This window comes from Bombus huntii, chromosome 2 (genome assembly GCF_024542735.1).
Source record: "Bombus huntii isolate Logan2020A chromosome 2, iyBomHunt1.1, whole genome shotgun sequence".
NCBI classification, from domain to species: domain Eukaryota; kingdom Metazoa; phylum Arthropoda; class Insecta; order Hymenoptera; family Apidae; genus Bombus; species Bombus huntii.
Genome location: NC_066239.1, coordinates 1,949,947 through 1,975,438, shown reverse-complemented (window position 1 = coordinate 1,975,438; position 25,492 = coordinate 1,949,947). Strand labels below are relative to the sequence as shown.

General features: G+C 38.6%; 2 long non-coding RNA genes, 1 other non-coding gene and 1 pseudogene across 3 annotated transcripts; 3 read left to right on the top strand and 1 right to left on the bottom strand.

Moving 5' to 3' along the window:
* The first annotated feature begins 1,265 nt into the window (after positions 1–1,265).
* Positions 1,266–1,384, top strand: LOC126878400 (5S ribosomal RNA). The gene has a single exon (XR_007695664.1). It is a non-coding gene; the product is annotated as a 5S ribosomal RNA (ribosomal RNA).
* A 181-nt stretch (positions 1,385–1,565) lies between these two features.
* Positions 1,566–1,681, bottom strand: LOC126878407 (5S ribosomal RNA; annotated as a pseudogene).
* An 11,280-nt stretch (positions 1,682–12,961) lies between these two features.
* LOC126876203 (uncharacterized) lies at positions 12,962–15,054 on the top strand. Its single transcript, XR_007694003.1, has 2 exons — positions 12,962–13,313; positions 13,604–15,054. It is a non-coding gene; the product is annotated as an uncharacterized LOC126876203 (long non-coding RNA).
* A 452-nt stretch (positions 15,055–15,506) lies between these two features.
* Positions 15,507–18,906, top strand: LOC126876193 (uncharacterized). The gene is made up of 2 exons (XR_007693994.1): positions 15,507–17,830; positions 17,937–18,906. It is a non-coding gene; the product is annotated as an uncharacterized LOC126876193 (long non-coding RNA).
* The last annotated feature ends 6,586 nt before the right edge of the window (positions 18,907–25,492 follow it).

Sequence of the window (25,492 nt, the reverse complement as noted above, 5' to 3'; positions counted from 1 at the left end):
CACACTTTTCGTTAGGAAAAGTGATGGTAACGACCTGCGATGCCAATTGGTTATAACTGCCCACGTTAATAAATAAAGATAAAAAGAGGAAGCCTCCTACCAACGTGGCTCGTAGGTGACACTGTTCATGGGGAAAATTAGCTTTCCCGTTAAGTAAATACCCGTTTTCCCCCGTAATTTGTATGAACGTATAATAAACCTAAGGACTGTACCCAGGACCATCCATAAACCAATAACACTTACAGGGTTAATAAACTAAAAATTTAAGTTTCTGATGGGTCCTTGAGGTTATTGAGAGTACCCAGTGAGTACCTGCGCACATCTGGCTTCTGATGTGGGTTGACGTCACATACCCGTGGCCCTTTAGGACAATAACTGATTGAAAGGGTATACGTGACTATCGTGGATCATCAACAACTGCAAAACACATGTGCGTGATAGAAGTACCAAAAACTGTGGGATAAAAGGAAGCTTTGGTGTAGAAAGTGAGTTAGTTGCAGTGAGAAGTTACTCGTTAGTTGTTAATCATTAGTTGCAGTGAGAAGTTACTCGTTAGTTGTTAATCATTAGTTGGAATGAGTTGAAGTTGATCATGGGTTTTGTGTGGTGAGTTGTTACTCAGAAGTTGAGTAGTTGTACAAATTTAGTTGTTTTAGTTGTATGTACATTACTACATTAAATTCTTTTCAATTACTGTAAATAAATACATCAAATAAATAAATTCATTGTAATTCACGTTGTGTAATGTTATAATTAATGAAATAATACTTGGACCTGTATACATATTACGTTTGAATTAATCATTTTTGTTGAAATAATATTAATATCTAATTTTAGATTTCAAGTTCCCGCGGCGATGAGATGTCATGATATTGGTTTTTCAGGAACAATCGTGTAGCTGCTGTATTTGCACTTTTCGCTGCCTCTTCTGTAAAAGAGGTAAGCTGCAATATCGACAAACCTTTCACACAAAGTGCAAGTGCAACAGCTACACTATGCTGGAAACCAATACCGTGAGAATATTAATATCAGGTCCTGAAATTTTTATACGTTGTATAATATTATTATAGAGCGCTAACAACTATCTACAATTTATTAAGACATAATATAAAAGTGCAAAATAAAAATTGTTCTAAATGAGCTAGTACGAAATGGATATATATCTTTATATTAAAATTTGAAATAATCTTTTGGAATACATAAATAATTGCAAATTAATAGATTATATTGTACGATAATATGATATAATAAAAACTTAATTTCCAGCTAACGCTCAAACCGCGTTGAAATCACTCGTTCTCGTCCGATCACGAAAGTTAAGCAACGCTGGGCACGGATAGTACTTAGATGGGTGACCGCTTGGGAACTCCGTGTGGTGTTAGCTTTTTTTATAAAATTTTGTTTTAATTCTTTTTATTCTTCTCTATAAACTCCGATTATATACATAGCAGCAAGTACGGACATAACAGTTCTCATATTAAAAATATATTTCTAACTTTTAATGCGATGTATATGACCAGAAGTTATGAAGGAGAAAAAAAGAATTGAAAGAAAACTAAAAAAAAAGCCAATACCACACGGAATTCCCAAGCGATCTATCTAAGTACTATCCGTGCCCAGCGCTGCTTAACTTTCGTGATCGGACGAGAACGAGTGCTTCCAACGCGGTTTGAGCATTGACTGGAAACTTAAATCTTATTATACCATATTGTTCTCCAATATATAATTTATTAATTGATTATTTAACGGCATAATAGAAACAATAATTTCAAGTTTTTAATAATGTAGTATCGTGGAAATTAAAATATAAATTTTTTTCCGATTACTTACAATTTATTAATAATGAATTGAATATACAGGTATTAATTATCTATCTCAAATAACTTCACAGTTATTTGGCAACTCTCGTCACAACGAATCTAACACTCTCTCTCTCTTTCTCACTAGCAACTCTAACAACTCTACAACACTGACAATTCGATCAATTCTCTCAACTCTACTCTCCGACGTCTCGATCAACTCTGACTCTCGCCACACACACACTTTTCGACTCGCATACTCTGACCTCTCGGTCATCCCCCCTTGAAACACGAAACCGTCCTTCTGCTCTAACGTTGTTTATTGTTTTTCTCACATCTCTGTAAGAACTAGATGACTTTAGTCACATAGGCGCTCTTAAATGTAAACGAACCACAGAAAGACGACGTACACGATTTTTTCTAATTTCAACCGACCTCTAATTCAAATTACTTTACGATATTACAATAAAATATACTTAAACGGCCCCCTTATTGTTGAGGTTTATCTCGATAGAATAGAGAGGAACTCGTGTATGAATATGTAATAGAAACATATTTAAGTAAGTATAAGTAAAGTGTGCGCTAATCCAGATCCGCACTCTGGCAGCGTTACGTTACAACAAAGCTTCGAAGCCATGGGCCTATGGGTATTTATATAATTACGAAAACTGGCCTATCTATACCCCGCTGCACCATCTATGTATCGCATGTTCCTAGAAAAGGCTATGAGACTCAGAGGCCCTTCATATGGATTTAGAGCTACAGCAATACTCAATGGCTTCGAGGACTAAGAAAACTAAACACTAGAGAAAACGTAGTTTTCCTAGAAGTGAAAATCACTTCAACAGAGTCCACCAAAGTTCGTCACATTATATAATTGATTTCTTAATCATGTCTACTGTACTATATATGTATACATATCTACTGTAACCACTATAGCCTAACTCCTAACCTACCATTCCCCTTGTTTCATTCCAACGAAGGGGGCTGTGAACCTTTCGCAGGAATCGTCTCGTAAATTCGTTTCCATTCGCATCTTAATCGGAATTCTTATGGGAGCGGCACGTGCAACGTGTATGACGTGTTACGCCGCCGCGCCGCGCCGCGAATATTCTTAATTCTCATTCGTGAAGATTTCGCTGGGCACATAATACGCACACGTTGTCGCCAGATCGTGATTTAAGCGGACAGCTTTGGAAGTCGGGGATTCGCGGCGCCACAAGGAACGCTATTTATAAGAGATGGGAATGGCCGATGACAATACTGAAATTTCGTATGCCGCTCGAGCAACCATCGAAGTTTATTCGGAGCACGTGTTTTTCGTCAATGGTTACATTCTTTTATCGAGGTGTCGATTGATTGCGAATCGACTTGAGTCGCCTTTTCGGTTCGTTTTGGCGACGGTCGATGTCTTCGCACGCGAATGATCGAAGTTTTGTTTTCGAAGTACATGTAGAAATATCATTGGAGATTGTCGCCTCGATTTCGGATATTTGAAACATGTTTAGATTATGTACGAAAATTTTCTACTGTTTTAATTGTTTAAAGGTGTTCTTAAAGAGAATTTTGTTTTATTTTATGGTCAATTAAGAAGCAACAAAATTGTGTAGTGTCATGTGGAATATTTCTTTGCAAACTGTATCCAAAGATCGCGTGAACTTGAAATTCTCCGTTTCCTTTCAGAAGTATATATTTACATCGAAGCACAAGATAAGTGGGTCATTTAGTGTTTGATCTTAACTTTAACATGCAAAACTACAGTGTATTAAACTCCTAAATTATTTTGCAATTGTGTGATGCTTTGAAAATACGACGAAGATGATAGTTGTCCCAGCAGCTAATTGAGTTTGATGAAGTTCCAAGAAAACAAGCAAGATAATCAATTGCACCTAACAACTTCTAAAAGTACTTATTTATAGTTTGGTCTTACGAATAGCGAGGTTTTATTTTCTATCATTTCGAGTTGTGTGCAGAGGATGCAGTGATGAAACTCTGACGTATACATAGAAACAAATTTACCGAATGTTCAGCTAGAAAAATTGAAAAGTACAAATTAAATAATAACGAAAAAAAAACCTAGAAACAAATTTCGACTCGCAGAAGTTAGACTTTGAATTCGAGTTGTACAAGCAAATTAACACGTCGAAATACCTGAGAAACAACTCGAAATAAAATGATTTGATTTCTAGAGATTTTCGAATTACAGAGGTACGACCGTATTAGATAAGGAGCATCTAATTTCTAAAAAGAGATCGGGACGAAGAGGATGCAGTGGTCGACCGGTCGATCGAGGTCGAGCGGGCGCCAGGCCTCTGATGTTTCGAAAGTCATCTCGCTGTGAGTTTTTATTGCATAAAGGTGTAGGCTATGTAAAGGTCGTTCTACGGCGGCGAATTAGTCGAGGATGGTGAAAAAGAAGCGGGACCGTGCTCGGGAACGAAGATCGGTCCGGTACCGGTCACTATTGCCAATTTGTGTGGTCCCCGTTGCTTACCCGATGTAGGTGTGACCGCAACAAACATCGTGAACAGGCAGTTCCGAGCCTTCTGGGAAGGAGGAAGCCTGCCGCGGCCGCCGAAGAAAACGCGAAACCTGATGAACGTTCGATATTTTCGCTGGCCTTTCTCTTCGCCCAATCGTAGATCGGGTAGATTCATTGAGATTTGAGAAATCGTTCGATTTGGTCGAGCCTTAGAACGTAAGAAGCATTCAGCGGTGTTCATTGACTATAGCTATGTCTAAGTTGTTAAACGACGAGTTAACCTGTTGGTATTACCTGTAATGAATACTTTGGACTTAATACTTTATTTATATATGGATTTTGCAATCCATAGAATCATTGCTACGAGGATCATTGATGACTGGTACTGGAATACCTATTGGCAAGTTGCCAGTATCCAGCACATTGATGGAATTAATTAAATTATTCAATTAGGTTATTTAGCAAAAAGGAAATTCGCGTCAAATTAATTAATTTATTAATTAATTCATCCCTGGAACGTATTGCATTTCTTATTCAATTCGTTTTAACTATTTGTAAGAAACTTGTCAGAGATGCTCTTTGTTATTAGCTCGCAAGTAGGCCTTAACTATTTTGAAGTTGTTCGATCATCGTAACTTTATTTCTATACTTTTATTATTCAGTCCAATGTTAGCAGGATACACATGAATAGCCATTTTTTTCACATTAATTTCAATTTTCAGCTTAAATAAAGAAACACAAGCATTACATATTCTATTTTACAAAACACTAAAAAAAATTCCGGCAAACGTGATTTAAAATTAATCAATTCGAGAAAGCAGAACGACGACTAATCACAGCTATTCGATATTTCCATAAATCGTTCGATGGGATTCTAGAAAAGCAGAAAGTCTGCAAGCAGAACCTTTTTGCAACGTTCAATGTCAAGGCTGATCAATCGTTGGAGCGTGGTCGAGGATCGTCACGACCCGCGTAATGGATCGTGGGAAAGACGGAGAGAGATGGTGGCTGTTGGCAAACAGCTTCCGACGATTTTCGTGCGGCCAGCGGTTCCCCGGGCAAAAACCAGACGTCCGTTCAACTTTACATCGCGCTCGAATTTTTTACCAGGCCGATTCATCGATCGGTAGTGCATCCCTCATGGTCACGCTCGATTTCGTCGGGACTCCCTTCGTCCCTGTATTCTCCTCCCCTTCTCCACACCTTATCCCGAATCCCCCTTGTTCTGGTTCGGTCGGTGAGATGGTTCAAGGTCGGAATTCCGTGTGCACCTCGGCCCCAATTACGTGTCAAAGCATAAATTGGTTGGAGAAAACCAAACTGGCGTGCAAGTGCGCACCATTTCCACGAGGGCTCGTTATAGTAATCGTTGAAGGGTCACGCGTGCGTGATGATTCATTTTGATGAATCTATGTTTGGGACGTTGTGTGTGCGGATGATCGCGCGACGTTCCTCGGGAGGAAATTGATAAATTGTGGTCGTTACACTTGGGGGTTATCGCGAGTGAAACTCCAACGCATATCAGTTTCGTTTTAGTGCCGTTTTACCGCAATAATGCCATCGTGATGATCGTTTGTAGCTATTGGAAAGAATAATAATAATTTTTAGTAACCACCATTTTAATGTTTAGAGACAAAGAAGCGTGTCGAACAAAATTTTCACGACGAGCTACTTTATTTTATCCTGCTCGAACTATTGCACACGTGGCATCGAACACAAACTGAAATCGTATATCAAAGACGATGTTAACAGAATCCACGATCTGCTTAAGTTCGAGCAAAGAAACCAAAATAATTGACATGATACTTTAAGTATATCCACCTTCGTCGCTAGTAACCTCGCAGTTGTTGCAGCCTTAAATTTACATACGTAAAAAAGAAAAAATGTTCTTCTTCAAATTTTTTTTCTTCATAGGTAAATGCCGTATTGAACATCGAACGTATAAGATAGGTAGAAGCAACAAGCGCTTCTCATTAAAAGGAAGAAAGCTTCCTATTAAAAGGTCCAATAAAAATTTATAAAAACCATTCATCTCCTTCAAGGACACTGATTTACGATTTAAGCGTTATCAGTCAATGTCTCATCTTGCATTAAACATTACATTAACGCCTAATGTCTTCATAATGCTTAGAACGAGAGATTTTATTTTCCTATAAAAAGAACCACGTAACAAGTCACGTATAATAACCGAAAAACGACGAGGAAATAAATTCTTAAGTGCGTGATATGAAACAGGTCGACGGAGGAAATTTCGTTTCGGAGGCAACTGCGATTTATCCACGGTGAGCAGCGTTCGACGTACCTTTATACAAACATATTACGTCGATATAGGATAAATTGCTTTATTCCCAGAAGCACTTATTGGCACTATTACCGCTAACGGAGCGCCTCCAGTACAAATCATTGCAATTTCCTGTGCTGTTTTTCAACGTCAGGCGTCGATGCGGGTCGTTTTTCCGACAAAACTCTTTAATGAACCGTTCTTCTCCGACTCCACACCAGCAAAACGTTCTGCAGCTCTATATTTTCTAGTTTAAAACTTATTGCTCCATACTTTCCCTTTCGATAGTCCTTTTGCGACGTGCCTCGCAGAGAAAAGGGTTTTAATGCCCGACACGACACATCGCGTGAACCTATTCAACCACACACCGATTTTACCGATCAAGCGTCTTTCTACAATCCCTGACATCGAATTAACATCACTCGGTTAAGAACACTCGATATTTTCCACCTTTCCGGGAGAAGACAGAGAAGCGTGAGCGAATTTTGATAAAAAAGTTAATTAGTTATTGAGGTTTCTCCCTGTTGTCTTCGTTACAGCTCGTTACTTTCATATAGAAATTGAAATTATTACCTAGACAAATATGACTTAAAATATGATATTTGATACTATGCGAACGTTAATAGTTATGATTTAAATGTACAATGATATAATTTAAGGAGCGTGCTATTTCTTTTTTATTTTGTATACAGACGGAATTCATGATCACGAAGTTTGGAATTCCACCATATTTCAAATAAAATACACGTTACTTGATAAGAAAATAAAATGCGAGAAACAGAGAACGTTAGACAGTTGCTTAAAATGCGAAGCTTAAAATAACATCTTCGCAAAAAAGTTTATACGCTATTAAATTGTGATATTGAATTCTAATTACTATGTAATTAAATATCATACTTATCGTTATTATTTATTTATCATACTTATCCCACGCCTATCGGCTTAGGAAATTAAATAATTATATATAATAACTGTATTCAACAGAGAGACGGAGAGAGTATAACTCCGATCTATAGCTCATAACTCAACACAAATCTTCTTTTCAAACACCCTTAACCCCATCCCATTTCTACAGCAATCGTGCGGCAAAACACACAGTTCGTTTCCCGGTAGGCGTTTATAAAGCGTGTACACGCCATTTAGGAGTCGTTTCGCGGAGCGGACACGCGATATGCCATCAAAAGAAGCAAAAATTAGAAAGCGGAAATTGCTGTCCCCCGCGAAAATGTTCATCGGCGCGACGAACAGGCCATGGTCTAAGTGATTAGCGATAGGTAATTATTGTAATACATGACATTCCAGACGACCATTGATCCGACCGATCTGGAAACGAAAGGAGCCGTGATTCTGCTTCCGTTTCTGCCGGCATTATGAATTTTTCTCGCCGCTTAATAACACAGCTAGCGTCTCGAGGCGACATGCGTTTAGCCGTGGCTGCAAACGCATCGATCTTAAGAGTCCGTGCCGATTCTCCATGCTGCGTGCGAAGAAGAGCAAAAGGTGGAGGAGGAGGAAGAGAAGGAGAAGGAGCAGGAGGATGCCTCGTCGAAGAAGTCTAAGGAAGCGAAGAAACAAAGTTGTACGTGGACAAAAAGCTCGCTCTCTCGCACCGTGGCCGCTAAACACCGGGGCAAATGGAAAGAATCGCCTGGAGTGAGAAGCGAGTTCTCCCCTCGTCGTTGAACGTTCGAGAGCCCTGAGGTAGCTGGGAGGTCTCTCTTCCTCCTACCATCTCCTTTATCCTCTGCCACACTCGGTGCTCGCTTCTCAACCTCGTCCTTCGTCGTTGCACCTGAAATAATGATAACCGTAATGATTACGAGGAGGAAGAGAACCATGCCGCGGATGATCACGAGGAGAAGGAGAACAACGAAGCCGGTCGGAATTATTAGTTAGGTTTCCCGGTATCGAGGAAGCATGCCGACGCAACGAGTACACACCGGTCCCTACTCTCTCCTCCTTCTCTTTCTTCTTCCTTCTTCTGCTGTCGCGTCTGCTGCTTCGCCGTTCTTCACTGCTCTCTTCCCCCGAAGCTAGTAGTCCTCTGTCCTCTGGCTGGCGGCGTGTATCGGCACGCTGGAAACGAGTGTCATCGGGTGTACGCCGGCTGCGCGGATCGGCAATGACGCCCCGTAAAAACGGCCTCGAAAAAAGCGCTAATGCCGGCGGATTCCTGAAGGAGGGTTCGCTTCTTGCCGGGGGAGCCGGCTACGCACCGGAGACGGTTACGAAACTGGTATATCATCACGGCATTCTTTCCGTGGCCAGAGCGACGATGAGAGCAGAGGAGGCGACGACGACGTAGACGAGGACGATGACGACGACGAGGAAAAGGAAAAGGAGCAGGAGGACGAGAAAGAGGAGAAGGAGGAGGAAGAGGAGGAGGAGGAGGACGCCGACGAACGTAAATTTCTGTACTTCTTTATGCCCGGCGGACGTTTAAAATCCACTTTAGCTTCTCCGCCGTCTCACAATGGGACCACCCAGCATTACGAGCATTCACGACCTTTCCTCTGGCTTCGATATTAAAACCGAACGTTATAACGATGACGCCCGATGCCTCGGGAGAATTGAAGAGGAAGGGCAGAATCGAGAGAAGGGATAAGAAATAGCTAACGGAGGGATCAAGCCAGCCAAGGGGTGGAGAGATATTAATTGGCCGATTGCTTTATAAATAATGCGCTATTAACGTTCTCGGGCGGAAAAACCGTTCCTGAAATAGCATCGGTGATTTGTAAAATTACCGGAAAGGGAATGTTACGTAGGTATAAGACCTGGGCTGTGGTATCGATGCCATAAAGCTTCGTACTTAAGAAGGATAGAGATAGGCCGTAGTCGCCTCTGGTCCCGACGACGATCATCGTGACACCGTGCACGCAGTAAATACGGATTTCTGTTCGATTTATAATCGTCGAAAGCCGCAAGTGCCAGCGATTCGACCTTGAAACGATCCAATCCGATCGTGTGCCGGCGCGGATTTTCCATAGTGGTGCTCGCACCCTACTCGCGCATGCTCTAAAAAAGGAGATAACGTGCTTTTAATGCGCGTAGCCCGCTCCTCAACGATAAAATCCATGCCCTCTCTCTCCCCTACACCTTCCTTCCGACACATTTTACGGGTGTTCCTGTTAGACGCGTGTCCGGATTACTTATATACTGCCGCCACTCGCCGCCGCGGTTTATTACAAGATCGTAATGCGAGCTTAATTATCCGCGCGGACCCGCTCTAATGAGGGGAATCAATCTTGAGAGGCGCGGCATTCATCTTCGTTCCACGCGTCCCCGGAATCGTCCTCTTCACCGTCGCTGCCTTCATTCAGCAGGGTCATTCATGCTGAGCTCTCTCACGTCCTTGATACCCGGCGTCGAGCCTGGCTAACCCTTCACCGAGACGACCAGTTGCGTTTAGATGATGCTCGCGTGGCGATTGTTTGCCCAGTCTTTATGCGTTTCTTTGCCGTTTCTGATAAGTCTACTTTATTAACTTCTTAAATCACGGTTTGTTAATGCGACATTATATTCGACTTCAATGGAAATGGTAGTTAAGGAGATCTTATTTATTAAATACTGGTTTACTGTTATGGAATCAATTTAAGATCTGACTATGGTGCTTTTGGTGATACGGATTAAGACGTGCTTTGTTTTGTGCTGAATATGTTTACAGCTGGCTACTGTAGTAAAAATTATCTAATGACAGTACGGATTGATATATAATTAGGTAACTTTATGTACATCTGATGCTAGACGACAGTATTTTATTTAGTTAGCAAGACTGAAATTTTGATACTGTTTACTACTATTTAAACACTTTTTGTTTCACTTTTTATTTTAAGTTTTTCAGAGACTTTGAAATTATGCAGCATTCTCAAACTACAATGACTTACTTATATTATATATACTTACTCTCTATTTTTTAAATAATTGAAAAGCTTTCTTTTTAAATGATCTCTAATTTTACATGGTATGATTCGGTATTAACGTATTACAAATTTTCCTGTATATTATTCTACCTACACGCGATAAAAACTCCATACGCCCAGACAAATTAAAAAGACCACGTCCTTCGATTCTGACTCATCTCGAGCCATAAAACGGCACTAAATTACTCCGGGCAACATGGAAGGCCGTCAACCGAAGCAGCGCAGTCTTTCGTAACAAGCGCAAAAAGAGTTCGGATCACGATCGACATTGTACGCTCGCAATCTTTGCCAAAAAAGGCTCGACGTCGTTTCACCAGCCGGAAATCGTGCGGGTTTTCGATAAATAATCCACAATACGTACTTTCGAACGTTGTTCCGTCACCAAGATACCTGACTTCCGAGGTAATATTGTCGTAGTGTACACAGTTGTCATCCTCGAAACCGTTGTCGCGAAAAGAGGCTATCCACGGTCGCGAAACTGATCCGGTTAACCTTCGTCGATGGATATTCTTGCAATATGCAAGCGTGGCGACGTAGGTCAGAATACGTCAAGGGTCAAATGTAAGAAAAAAAAAACAAAAAACAAAAAACAAAAAGAGTAAGAAGTATTGAATCAGGAAGTTACAGGAAGAAAAAGGCGAAAATATTACAAGGATGTTTTAGTTGAATGACTTTTTAAGCAGAAAACGTGAATGAAAAAAGATGAAAAAATATATATTGATCAAATTCAAGATCCAAATCTATTTTCTTCTTTTAAAATACTATGTCCTTTAAACGAGAGTTGTATCTCGCAGGACCTGAACCATTTCGTAACCGTTTCAAACGAATAACGTTGTTGTCGAAATCTACGTTCATTCTCACTTTCACCACGATGAAGAGCATCCTTAGCACCATTATCTATCGGGTCTCGATATTCTTTTGTTCTTTTAATTCTCGAAACGTTCGGGAAGCTCAATAATAATCATTATCTTTTTTACAAGCTTTTAATGCAGGTAACTACGACATTCAATGTAAAGAATATAAAAGTAAAAACATTAAAAAATAACAAGTACATGAAGAAGATGGGAAAGAATAAACATCTTTACGACATCAAATTGCTACAACGAGTAAAACACGACCGAGGATGTCTACGTGGTTTCAGTCGTAACGACGCGACGTCCTTGCACTTTCCCATACAGAGGTCGTTTTATAGAAGCGCGACTCTATTCGAGATAGAGCGGCCGTTATGCTTTCGTTCAACAGCAACATGCACCGTCCGGCGTTATGGTTCACCAGCAAAGCGTCTCGCCGGCTCGTATCCCAGGTGACCATTCTTACAGCCGACTGATGTCTACATTTTGTAATAGAGGCACGTCGAGCGGCACGACTGTAATTTCGAATATGCGTGTAAACAGTTTCCAAGCTTGCTCGTTTGTTCGATGCAAACCTAAATGTGGAATTCTATTACACGCTTCTGATTTGTGATTTGGAATGTTTCAAATTTTTAACGAATGTTTATTTCTTACTTAAATAACATCGTGTCAGATTTACTGCATAAGTTCTACCCATCTTTCTATCTACTTATCTACTATCTACTTTCTATCTACTTATATAGGATATTCCAGGATTTAAGAGTCAAATTTTGTCTGTATATTCTATGGACATAATTAAATAAAAAATGTTATGTAATATGTTTACCAGTTAAAACTTTCGTAAAAAATTGTAATAAAAATTCAATTCACTTCTTTGGACTTTTATATGCGGATAACTTTAAATGAAGAAAAATATACTAAGCAGGCATTGTTTTTGATACAAGGAATTGATTGGTATACTGAGACAATATCAAAATGTGCTTCGTAGAGTAATTAATTCAATCCAATTCTTTTTACCGCTGTCGGTTAACAGTTAACGATTATATCGATTGTAAACCTATTTTCGTCTTATATCTTAGTAATTGCAACTTTCTTCCTTTATATTTCTTATCTAGAATGAGAGCTAAAATTAATTCATTTTTTCCTTATTCTTCAGTCTCTAATTGACTTTCTACCGTGCGCATTTAACGCGAACGTTAGTTACGTGATATTTTATCAGTGAAGCCGGTAAACATTCTTTATTCGAACAATGACTCCTCTCGTTCGTTTCGCGAAAGCCAGAAGCGCGAAACATTATGCAACTCGTAACTAACGTCGCGCACGTTCTAGACACTTGTGTCCTGAAAACGGGCGCAGGTATAAGCACATTCCACGGTGTTACAGCATGGCGAACTTACACAGAAGGGAAAAAGAATGTAGCTGTGCGCTCTGTCGTTACCCATTTCCTAGTGTCGTCGTAAGCTTACTTCACGATTGACGCAAGAAAGTACTTAACTTGTGCGCAGTGGCATTGGCGCATGCGCAGTCGCTGGAGAGCTTACGTATACGCATGCGTAATACACTTCTGGCGCGTCGCGCATCTTATTTTTACTTGAACCAAGGATTATTCATTATTTCGCGACATTACCTCCTCGTTGCAGGTTTTGCGCCAGCGAATAAAACAGAGTAAATCTACCTGCACCGTCATTTTACCAGAGTTCTGTGTGAAAGTTTAACGCGCGCCATTGATTATACCAGCCGCTTATTTGACAAATTGGTTTTCTACGCAAAAACGAATAGTAAGGAAGATTGATGAAATTATACAAGATAATCATCAATTAATTGCTTTGGCATTAAAACTTTAAAAAGTGGGGTTAGGCACTTTTGCCTATGAACAGTTCATACGTAAATATCTAAGTAGCAATTTCTAACTACATTTATCTGTGTTCCCTGTAATTTCATAGTGAAGGGAAAGAAATTGGCGGGTGGGAAAAACCGAAGGTAGGTTTATCGGAACTGAAAAACAGCGAAACGAGAATACAACAGTCGTGAAGCTGAACGATCATTACGTAAAAGTCAAACAGAGTCATTACCTCGTAATTCGAGGGTCTTACGTATTATCGAAAGAAACTAAAGTAGCGTAAATTCTGTAGATAAAATCGAAATTTACTGTGTCTCTGTCTGTTTGTTCGTTTCTTTGCTGATCGTCGCCGTTTCTCGTCGATAATATGGAATTGTTGGTCGATAACAGTACGTACGCTTCGATTATTTGTTCCTATTTCCTTCTATAGGACTAACGGAGGAAAAATGCGTTTGCAATAAATTCTGTGGCGGCTGATAGCGACAATCGGCCGACAATGCATCGGCACGCATTGATCGTGGAATTGTGTCACAAGCGCCATGTTCCATCGACGCGTAACTTGCCCATTGTATCCACGGGGACGAATAGGTGATAAAAATCTTAGTGGCAGACACGAAGGATTTATATCTGTCTATACGCAGGTGCTGCACAAATGTATTTTCATGTTACGTGGATTTAACTGCGCAAACATAACCTATTCTATGTTGAAAACATTGTTCAGATAGCAATCTCTTTTGATATTAAAATTGATAGAAGTGAATTTGTCAAGAAGCCCTGAGATGATAAAAATCTGAGTCTAAGTGGTCTTACAAGCGCTTAAATCGATTCCATAATATTGTAGCGCCATATGAAGCCGAAGTCAATTCACTTTAAACCTCTGTCTGGTGTATCAATATCTTCGATATATATGAAGTAATTTAAATTATTTTTTTGCAATACACATCAGGTTTATATCAGTATAGATAATAACGTATGAAACTCTGTGATTCAGTATCTCGTGGTTTTTTTAAATGCAAATCTAAGTTTCGCAAATATCGTATGGTACAGATATCAGAGAATTTTCTATGTTATCTGAAATCTTTGCTCTTTTAAAAGCACTCGCATCAATAAAAGCAATCTCACCACACAAATTGCCTCTTCACGAAATATCGATTTCACGGTGTTAACTTAAAAGATGTAGAACGTAAGAAACACATTTGCAGCGACAATTTTCAAGCACGACTGCAGTGCTACCGGTTATCGTGCACCGATATGGTATAAATCGCGCAATGAGTTATCGAGCGATGTCGGGAAATGGCGTGAAATGTAGGTTGCAATATTGTACGAGCACGGTACGAACCGCGTGTCGACCATATCGTGCACGGTGTCAAAACAAATCGGGTACTTTTACCAGGTAACGCAGTCATTAAAGACATAACTTATTCCTCGATCGTGCGTCCCTTTGGCGCTGATTTGCACGATCGAATCGTCGTATACACGCCGGATAGATTTATTTCCACCGCGATCGGTCGACTGTCGGTTTCTTGAATTATGTCTGGGCACGCTCGCCTATGTTCGATCCGCGCAGAAGCGTCGTGAATATCTCGCGAAACTAAATTCGACCGAGGAATTTATGTAATCTAATATACTTAATTGTACATAATGTCACAGCATATTGATTTGAAGTTTATATACAATGAACTTAAATAATGAAGTATAAATGTATAGCTAATTAATCCTTAAAAGTTACGAAGGAAAATTAACGCTATCATGACTGAATTTTGAGTCTGGTAGATTTCATTTATTCTTCTAGAATTATTTCATTTCATTCTTTTAAAAATAAATAAACATGTATTTGTTTTGTATCAAAGTAACGTAATTAAATGTTTTATGGCGACACTACATTTAGCACAAATATAGATGAATTTCTTTTTGTTTGACTCAACGATAAAAAATCTGTAAAATTATTCCCCACTGAACGCAGAATATAGAAAGAAAGAATGTATTTCCTTTTGAATATTTAATGTATGCCCGTGTTACGTACGGATTCAAAAGGTTAACCACGAATCATTTTAGTTCCGGGAACGGAGAACTAGACGAGAGAGAAATTTCTTTCAGCTTCTGCTATGCAAATATTTATTTCGATACAAAGTTTCAACCACGAAATATATACGAGACTCGCATATCAGGTACATAAATTAAGTATATTTTTTAATACATAAATTCTCTTAATTAAAGCATTGTATTTTAATTAAAGCATTGTATCATTATATTTTTTTGATAAAAAACATACTCAAGTATATGAGTAATCTTGTGAATATTCACGATCTCGTGATCATTTTACGGATTAGACAACAATGTAGTTGATAAAAGAATTCAGTGATTCTGAATCAGTCCTGATATAAATGGATCAAAGTAAAACAAAACCCTCGACGAGAACCAATTTTGAGTACAACGAGGAGAAAAAAACGTACACGCATTTGTGGTACTGTGAAAACGGGTAAAACGACTGGAGATTGCCGAGCAACTGCCGCCATCGGTGCTATTGAAGGCTCTAAAATGTTACTCTGATGACTTAACTGGAAACTCTAAAACCAGTTCCCAATAACCTTTTGCGGTGAGTCGAGCGACGCGACAAAGCAGAGAAAAACGCGCGGCTGCGTCGGATAAAGCACAGAGGCCGGGTATTTATTGCCGCATGAAACGTAATACGGGATGCATTATTAAGATTGCGCCGACGCAGAAATGAAATATTCAGTTCCGTCGATGTGATCCTTCTGATTCTGTTTGTTGCGAGCCTGCGAGCAGATTTATCATCATCCTTCGTGGATTACGTAAAAAATTGCTTGACTACCTTACTTTCATAAAGAAGAATTTAAATTATTAAGATTTCTCGTATCATTTTTAAACTTTCGATGTCATTTAAATTTGAATCCTGCTGCGTGCCTTGAATTTTTGAATTTCACTCTTGCTTTCATTTTAGTAAACGAGAAAGATTCGTGCTATTTTAAGAAAATATTTAAAATAATAACTAAACTGGATATAATTTAAGATAACCATAATAATAAGTTTTCTATATTCTGTTGACAAATTTGCGAGATATTTTTCAATGTTAAAGAAATACAAACTGGCTCGAAAATAGTAGAAAAAACGCAGCGGAATTAATTGAGCGTAAGTAATACATGCAAGGTGAGTTCATTCCTTTTGTAACTATTAAAGCGGTTCTGAGAAATCAGCTGTTTCTACTAGCTCCTTAATTTGTATTTTTATTATCAGAAGAAACGTTGAAAATGAGAAAATGAGTCAAGTGTTTGCATTTGCACGCTTGCACTTCGCTTAGAAAGTGACGGTTGCGCTGTTTTGTTGTCTTTTAGTGTTCTTCGCGATAGTTGATTCAAGACCAGCAAGAGAAACACTAGAAGGAATTTGTAGCGTTAAAAAGTTAAAGTGGAACGTTCCGAAGAAATTGTGTTGCAGTAGTTCTGTGTGGAAGTACTATGTATTAAAAATGATGTATTTGATATAAAAGCTGAGTAATACAAATAGCGCCGACTATTTATAACTAATGGGAAATGGTTAGGATCGATAAAATAATCGATATAAAAATGAACGTTTAAGTACCTGAATCGATGAGCGGTTCTACACAATTTCTGAAGTCGTTAAGAGCCACGTAATTATTTCCACCCAAGGAATGTGTAAAAATGATACACATGTTACATATATTAAATGATATACATATCTGGTGATGATTCACATAATAGTATTTAAGGTAGCGAAATTTATGGCCACAGCAGGATCATCATTATACACCACCTAACAGGACGATTCGTTCAAGTGGAACAACATTGTAGCCAATCTCTCGTAGCATGCAAGTTACCCCGTACAGAGAAGGTTGAAGGTCAGCCTTTCAAAGAAAAGTAAATTGCACGACAGTGTCGTTTTCTAAAGCTACAGAAATGCCAGTGCTTTCAATACTTTGCATAGGTCAAGGATCGTGTCCCATGTAAAACATTTAGATTCCGCTGTTTCGAGCTACAATCTGCATTTTTAATTGTTCTTACGTCGTTTATATCCTTTCCTCTACGTTTCTCTAAATTTTTTATTATTCCTCCTATGCGAACTTCGAATATCACAGCAACAGTACAAGTGCATACAAGTAATAACATTATTGGCTTGGTTCCATATGAAACAGTAAGAATAGCGATTCATCGTCTGTTTTACGATCTTAGAGTTTCTATTCCGCAGAACTAGATAGACGAAAAAACGCAGGCGAAAAGATAAAATTTGATAATATTAAGCAACAAATAATGCGACAGATTATTGGAAACGAACGACTGTGCCGATATTACGTTCATATTTGTGAATTCGTGAAATAGAATTCAAGGTTGTTAGAGCGAGCAAAAGTATGAAATATTAGTAACGCAACTTTACAATTACATTAATTTACGCAAATACATCGCTTACAAGCACCTGAACACGCCTCTACCATATTCAAAACAATGAATTTGCAAAAGTGGCTACGTAATACTGCAACAATAGATTACGACATGCAAAGTCTTTATCTTAACGAAATCGACCTTGTGCAAGAATTAGCGCGAAAGAACGAACAACCTGGCATATTTCGCGCGGACACGAGCATCTGCATGAAACACCGAACATTGTAAAATTCCATCAAAGTGTAAGTAACGACCACACTTTTAATATTATGCGAAGAAAAAATCATTCTTCGATGAAAACGGAGAAAAGAAATGGATGAAAAATCGCGAACAGATATATCGTTTCAGCACTCGGTTACATCCAGAGTAACGGAAAATATCAAGAACGTGATTAATAAGCTAGCGTGCACGTTTCGGTGAAGAGTCTGGCACCGGGTCAAGTATACACGCGAGGCCGTTGAGAGAAAGGGAGAAAGAGGGAAGAAGATTCCGCGATGCAAAGTCATAGGTTAAGCATTGTGGTGTGTACACACGGTAGAAACACAACTACCACGAGCGCAAGGGTGAAAGTTTACCCTGACAGTCGATTCTCTCTCGCACGTGGTCATGCGATTCACCATAAGCGTCGATATAACTTTCCGAGGATGCGCCTTCGGGCTAGTTTCTATGCGGGATGCAGCTGTTTCTACGCGTCCAGCTCATTGAATCGCTGGCCCGATGCTTTCTAAATAAACAGCAAACATCGAAGGCAGAATAACTTCGAAAACTATGCATTATACATATACGATTTTGTAATTTTTTATAGCTTAAATATATTTATAACTTAAATCTGTTAATGGCCAGATTAATTCTATAACACTGAACTGCTCTTTCTTGTTGTAATATCTATTTTTATAGTCTTGTAATAAGCGAACGTGTAACTATAACATATGAGAAATCCTTAATAGCTAAAAGTATAGTTTATTAGATTTAGTAAAAAACATTTGGAAAAAGCGGGAGATTAATTTTATTCCGTCAGTCTTGATGAAATCCAATGTTACATTCGGACGAATACCCATTTTGAAGTACAAACTAACAGGTTCTGACTCGGCTAGTATCTAATTACTCACTTTGTAACTAATGGCTAAGGTCATCTTTATCCCACCAAATACTAATTCCACGTTTAAAAATCTCACTCGAAATAGAGAGGATTTATCTTAACAGCGTCTATTGCGTATTATGTGTTATATTCTGTACTCTTAAACTTCTTACTGTTATAAGTAAACCGACGCATTTAAGAATAACATCTATACAAACAAGATAGTATTTATCGCTTAAATTTTGTATTTCTTATTTAAATCATACGCGAACCCACTGCTAATATTAACTATCTTTCAAAATGCTCGAAGAACTGATAGGTACGCTTAAACGAATAATATGAAAATTCATAAGCAAATCATGCCCGAGGATCTTCGCGTAAATCTCTTCAATTAAAGAGGCCACGTCGTGACTCTCCGGCAAGCAGGATAAAATCATCTCGTTTTCCCACAAACTCCGAACTTTCCCAGAGGAGCACACACCGACAGCTATATACCGATCGCTATCGATCGGCCATCGTACGAGATCTAATCACGTTCTAACAATCACAGGTCTCGGCTCTCGTCGGACTGGTCGAAAGCACACCTGCGGCCTCGTCATTGTGTGGAAATGATTACGCGGAAGACACCTGGTATTCCTGCGTCACATAATGCGCCGCCAGTAAACAGTGCGCCATAGATGTCGCGCGTACGTGGTCCTGGAATGTGGTTCTCGGCGTCGAGTCGACGCTGCTGCCAAACGTTTTATCGGTTAATTACTGGAGGTGCCTAATTAATTAAGTGCCATCGTCCTCGCAGCACATTTGCTTAATTGCACCGCTCACTCTCCCGGTTAACGAACGTTTTCTACACGATTTCTTAATCACTCGCTAAATCTTGCGAACTGAGACGTACGTTTTTACTTCAGTAGGATGTCATGTCTCTTCCCATGTCTGACCTTGATTAATAATTTTTTTCTTTCATACTTCAATCTATTTATTATTTATATGTTACGCTATTGTTTCGTAGTCCTAGTTTTAATAGAATAGTTTCAAACTTTCTAGATCATGGCTACACTGTGTATTAATGTTCTTGGATGCTCTGATTTTATCGAAGTCGATACCAAGTCCATAGGAATAAGGGTAATAACAAGAAGTTGGCAGGTTTTGATCCTAGCAGTTGCCAAATATTGTATCTGTGATTTATGTTATGAAACCTTTTTCCTCTTTGTTCCTTACTTTTATTTTTTACTAATTTCTATCATTTTTTACTCGACTCTAAGTTTAACTCACAAGCTCAAGTAACGTCTGAAGGATTACCTTACACAACTTGGTCTTCCTCCAATGGCTCGTAAAGCATAGTTATTCGAATGTTTTTGCGAACCGCTGTACACTGCAACAACTCTTTTTGGTTGCGATAGTTTCAATCTTTTATATACAGATCATTAGGCCTAGTCATGCATAAACGATAATAGACACATTACAGTAAGTATACGTACGTACGCTTTCAACAATTGATTACTCACTTTGCGCGGGCGTATATACGCTCTCCGTAACGAGGTGATTAAAACCAAACAACTCTAAAGTTCGTTTTGCTTTTACATAATTTCTCCTCCGCTGATCCAATCGAACGTTTACAACTTAACTTCCCAGCAACCACTCACACTCTTTCCTTTAATTCACGCAGCCAGTCGGCCATGCATCAGTGTCTCATAGAGGCGCGTTTAATTTAAACGCGTTCGTCGCGATTAATACTCGATCGTCCCTAGGGGACTCCTAGCTTGTGTTTCGAATGCTGCGCGCAGATGTATCGGCAAGCGATTCGAGCAAAAAGAAAGGAAACGCGAAACGGTCCGTGCTCTGGGATACGTGCGCGGATACGTACCGCACGACGGCTTCGGTTTTAATCTTACTTATACCGGGATTCGATAGAATTAATGGCCACGCCTCGTAGCAGGCGCAATCCCTCGATTTCCGGGACCACGGCCCCGGAAAGGATTCTTCCTACGTGTTGGAGGCAGGGCCGACGCACTCGTGACCACTGGATATATTCAGGTTGGAATGTACATGAGAAGGCAAATAGCAGATGGCGATCGCGATCGTCCATGAGGAAGGGGAACGGTTCTCGTTAGGGTAGGACGAAAAGTCGACGATGAGGTCCATGAGGTTAAGCACAAAGTTAATTAACGTTTTACGAATTCATTTAAGAACTTTGATTCGTTAGATGCGCCCTTCTGGTCCATTTTATTATGTCTTACTGTTTGCATAAAGCATTTTTGCTCGATTATGCTCGTAAAGAAGACTGGTAAGGTTTAGCTGTTAAGTCCTGGAACATCTTGTACATAACATCTTTTATGTTGTTGAATCTTAATTTTAATAAAGTAGATTCGCATAAAGTATTCATTCGTAATAAATTTGTTTTAAAAGTATCGATCACAGTTTCAACGACGAAGTTTAATACCACGAAGGTAATTCTCGTTCTATCTTAATTTTTAATCTCATCCGATCATGTGCAATATCTTTATAACATAGAAAGAGATGCTGTAAACTCGTTCATAAAAAGATGAACATGAGTAATTGCGCATACATATGATATTTGGATATGAAAGTTCGACTCATGTAATGCCAATAGTAGGTCGAAGAAACTCATGTAATCGTAGAGATTCACAGGATGCAGCCAGCAATCAATAAATTCAGACGTTTTGTAACAGTTACGTGATTGCTGATAACCATAAAATTATGCTTTCCTGTTTTTTCCCTGGATATACTGGGAGAAAGTTGCCGTTTCGAGAAAGCGGTAATCCCGTCCCTTTTTTTCTTCTCAGACAAATCGAAGGTTTCGCGATTTCGTCGTTGCTACGAAAGCGTTCCGTTGCAGGTGAAGCATTTACGTAATCGCGAAATATGTAATTAAGTAATTTAACTTGCAATCCGTCTCCCGATCGGGAACAAGTGAATCGAAAGGTTTCTCGTCTCGAGTATTTTACATTCAGATTATGTAAACGAACGAACAAAGTCGACCGGTCGCGTGACTAAACTTTTTATATTTTTCAAAGACGCGACAAGATGGTCGATGGACACCTGTTCCCGTCTTGGAACGTTCATTAGAAGTTCAATTTGTGTAATCACATTTTTATTCAGCAATCGTGCTATACCGATACTCGTTTGCCAGTTTCACTCGCTATTGCTGTTGCAACTGTTGCAAATCACTTTCAACGGTAATAGATAGGAAGCCGTATCGAAACTGGTTTGATTAGTGAAAACAGTTTTCACCGTGTGGCTGTTTCGACCGACTCTTTTGCATTTCGTAATTTGCCATGCCTCCGCTATTAATTAGATACATTCGTTTGACGTTTGTGATTTATACGTTGAATCACGGAAAGAAGTTCTCTTCTGCAAGAACTTATTTCTCCAAATGTGATTGATCGTGTCATAGTAACGTATTTATATCTCAATAAATGTAATGGATAATTAAACTTTAACAAAATAAGTAGATACTCTATCCGCGTTTAGAATTAGAATAAGTTTAAACAATAAGAGACAAAAATATATTCGTTCTCTAAAGCGGCATTTAATAAAAATTTCGTTAGTTACAGCAGTATACGCAATGGACATAGTTATCTCTTTTATTGTAAGTGGAGATTCATAATTTCATCGATCGATATCTTAACGGACAAGAATGAATTATAATCCTGTATAGAGGCACTAAATCTATCGACATACAATATAATATTCCAAATGTATTTATAAATTTACTTGGAAATATCTAATATACGTAGGTTACATAATTAACATTTTGTTTCATAGCTCTCTCTATTTCCTATCAACCATATAACTATATTTCAAGCTGATAAGATTTATTGCAGTTTATCTTTCACAGTTGCAAATAATCAGTGTATCTTATTTTTATGTGGCGCACCCTCTCGACAAATACGATTTCAATTAAAGTAACCGTAGCCTGGAATTTTACTGTCTCTTACGTGTGATCGTGTCGGTATTGAACGAAACGTTACGTAACGACCTGCCTTGTACAAGATTCAAAGAGACCTGGTATTCGACGGAGGGTTCAGCTTTCTCTCCGTGCGAACTTATTGCTCGTAACGTTTTAACGAGACCAACGCGAAACGTCTTCCAGTGTCGAGAAACGTTGCACGTTATCTAACGAAGATTGTCGCGTTTTTATATTTGAATATTTTCTCCTATTTCATTGCAATTCTAAGAAATCAGGAATTCTAATTTCTAACCGGGCCCATGTGATGTGTCCATAGAAATCAAAGACATAAATACGAAGGCTGTGGTCTTTCTATTGGAGTTAAAACATTATCGTTTCGTAATATCTAAGGATTCAATTCCTGAATATAAACGGAACCTGTTCAAAATTATTCAAGAGATGTTCTCCGAACTCAATCAGTTGTAGGTATAAATCACACTTAAAGATACCGCTTTGTCTGCTTTATTAACATACGCAACTTGTTTTACTATCGGTTCCGCTGTTCGGCTAGCCGAGGCGACAGTCAAGATCGCCAAAAAACCTAGAATTTCTACGAGTCTCAGATGTATACATACGGTTAATCTGTAACGTCCACCCGGAAATTGTGACTATTTCTCAAGATTGGTACTTTGAAAAGCTGAGCAACCTGCTGCGACTTGCATATGTTGAACATAAATTTACGGTGGACGGTGGGCAGCCACCTGCGATACGCGTGACCGCGTGACGAAGCACGCGTGAAACCGCGTCGATCGCGAAATTATCGAACGATGAAACGGTTCTCTTCCGGGTATCACGTGACACGGTTTGACCAGCGAGGATACACGCCTTTTGCCGCTAGATTTATTTGACGCATTCACGAGATGTTTTCGTAGGGCGACCCGTACTATACTCGGGAAGTTGCTTCTTTTCAGACGTTTTGTGCAACCACGTGCAATTCATGCTGCGTTGCGTGCTTACACGGGAAGTTAAGACCGCGGTTATACGTGAATCACTTTTGTATCCTATTATAATGTAATGGGAATTGGTTAATAAAATTTTTGTTTTATTTTCATATGGTTAAGAGAATTTATACTTTTTAAATATTTCATTCAATTTTAGCCCTTATATAACGTGTTGTTGCTAACACAGCGATAAATATTTTGACTTTGTTTTCATTGATAATAAATGGAAAAAGAAGAGAAAGCTAGTATATAAATAAATTCAAAGAGCACAGGCAGAGAATTTGATAAACAATATTTGAGATTCAATATATTATTTCTCAGTACTATAGCTATACCAAATTGATCGTAGAATTAGATATTATGTATTTTGCACTTTATTGATATGATTCACATTTCGTAGAAAAATCAAGTCAAGATCAATCAAGGTTTAGTTTGTTGATTTATTCGAAGACTGGATTCCTTCCTTGGACTAACTAATTATTGCAACAAAGTGCACCTAGGAGTAAACACATTTATGCGTCTTAATCGCAAAAAGGACAACACGTACTGTTTCCGTATATCGTTAACGACGACATACACGTTCCGTGTTTATTACGAGTACTTCCGCCATACACGCAGCGATCTTCTTTATCGTAATTAATTATGGATGAGCTTAAACTGATACATTTGCTCGTCGCTAGAATGAGAGTGTAAAACAAGTCGATATCGAATCGGTGTATATGCATCCTGCGTATTTTTGCATGAATGTATAAACACATCGGCAGTTTACAAAAAAAAAAAAAAAATACAAAAGAAAGGTTTTTCCTTCTACAGAATGATTATTATGTAAAGAATGCATCAGAAATAAATAAGTCAAAGAAAAACGAGGAAATCGTAACTTGGTCATAATGTCAAGATTTTTGCGTGTTTCATGAACGAGTGTTGTGTCGCGGAACAATGCCTGGCTCGCTTCACAGTGCACCGTTAGTAATTTTCCCTGAGAGTCGATTCTTTGAACTGTCCTTTGTCACTGGCGGTGTACGATGAGATCTTTTATCGATTCCGCGAAAACATCTCGAAATGACCTTAATAGGCACAAAAAATGCGAAAATAATGCCGAGGTAATTACCGCGTTCGAGCATACTAGAGCCCTGGATGGCAATTCTGTGTTCTTCAACATTTTTCAGCGAGATGATGTATCATCCCTTTGCCGATAATCTTAGTAATTTATGTTAATTATTTGATTGAAAATTCCCTCATGCTCTTTCTTTCTCTGGATAATTTTATAATTTTAATAACATGATAATATCACATATCAGTAGGAGCCTCTTGCACAAAAACTTGTATAACTTGATCCTTGTCAATTAATAACAGAAATAGTAATATTATTAACATTAATAGCTCAAAAATTAATATTTGTCTATCGCTTATATAACCTAAAAATCAAATATGACTATAAACTGGCTTGCAACTTCTAAACTTGTAGAGCCTCGTTTATTTTATTGATCCTATCGTGCAAGAGAATGTATTAGTAATTATCACTTGTAAAATTTCGCTGTTTAATATTAATTCGATTGTACAAAAGACTTCAGGTATTTTAATATGTATGTATTTATATACGTATATTGTATATGCTTATAGTCGGTAGCATACGTTTGGAAAATTTACGTGCGTTAATTCAATTAAAAGAAATCATTGATTAAGAAATGATGAAAATACTGAAGTATGATTTTTTTTTAATATGGTATCAAATAATGTACGCATATACAGAAAGATCTAATACATCGACTGCTATCAGACATCTTGTTTCATCACAAACTACATACTTTGAAATGTTATAGCTAGTATATAAGGAATATTTGCTTTCCATTAATATAACATGGTTTTCAGCATTTGTTTTAGTTGTATTGAAGGAAAGTGTAATGAAATTCAATCTTTA